Source organism: Heterodontus francisci, unplaced genomic scaffold, assembly GCF_036365525.1.
Source record: "Heterodontus francisci isolate sHetFra1 unplaced genomic scaffold, sHetFra1.hap1 HAP1_SCAFFOLD_84, whole genome shotgun sequence".
Lineage (NCBI taxonomy): Eukaryota > Metazoa > Chordata > Chondrichthyes > Heterodontiformes > Heterodontidae > Heterodontus > Heterodontus francisci.
This window is the reverse complement of record NW_027140330.1, coordinates 2,463,972-2,465,297: the sequence shown is the minus strand read 5'-3', so window position 1 is coordinate 2,465,297 and position 1,326 is coordinate 2,463,972.

Sequence of the window (1,326 nt, the reverse complement as noted above, 5' to 3'; positions counted from 1 at the left end):
CTGAATCTCATTGGCTGGTTCATGTCACCAATCAGGTAGCTGCTATTTCGCCGATCATCAAAGGGCAATGAGAAAATGGGGCGGAGATTGACAGCGGCAAATTGTCAGAGCTGAAACCAATTCACAAATTTGAAAAGCCCGCCAAAATATTTGTAAAACAAGGAGCAGCTGAAATATAATAAATAACATCGTCTAAAGAGTAAAATGTATTTCACTCTCTCCTTATATTGTGTTTCTCCTCATTGTCCGTCACAGATACCAGACTTACTTTCCTTCCGGGAGTGGAGCGGAGAGGAGTGGACCTGTGGGGAGAACAACGAGAGTGGAGCCGATAAATTGAGCCCAAGGATCGCGGCCCAGTCACTCACCTTCCGGGAGAGGACTGGATCTGTGGGGAGAACGCCGAGAGCAGAACCAATAAATTGAGCCCAAGGATCGCGGCCCAGTCACTCACCATCCGGGTGAGAAGCGGAGAGCAGTCCAGGCACGCCGGAGTTTGAAAACAAAGTGAGCAGTGATGTCACAGGAAGGCTGCAAGGTGATTGGTTGGTGAGTATCTGCTGTTAGGGAGTTACTCTAAATAGCTGGGTAAGTAACTAAAAGTAAAGGGAAAGTTCAACAGTTTTTTCAATAAAGGAGGTCGTGTTTTTGGGGGGAGAATCAAGGTCGCTAGTGTAAATAATGTAATTTTTGGGTAAGTTAAGGGGATAAATTAAGGGTAAGTCATGGCAGGGCAGTTCGGCAATGTGGAGTGATCCTCCTGTGCAATGTGGGAAGCCAGGGACACTTCAAGTATCGAGGGCGAACACGTGTGCAGGAAGTGTCTCCAGCTGCAGCTACTCGAATTCCACGTTTCGGATCTGGAGCGGCGGCTGGAGATACTGTGGAGCATCCGCGAGGCTGAGATCATCATGGATAGCACATATAGGGAGGTGGTCACACCGCAGGTAAAGACTGCTCAGGTAGAAAGGGGATGGGTGACCACCAGGCAGAGTAGAAGAACTAGGCATGTAGTGAAGGAGTCCCCTGGATCCATCTCCCTTTCTATCAGATTTTCCACCTTGAATACTGTTGGGGTAGATGGCTTCTCAGGGGAATGCAGCAAGAACCAAGTCTGTGGCACCACAGGTGGATCAACTGCACAGGAGGGGTGGAAAAGGAGTAGAAGATCTATAGTGATAGGGGATTCTATCATAAGAGGTACAGATAGGCATTTCTGTGGCTGCAAACGTGACTCCAGGATGGTATGTTGCCTCCCTGGTGCTAGGGTCAAGGATGTCACAGAGTGGCTGCAGGACAAGGGGGCGGGTGAACAGTCAGAGGTCA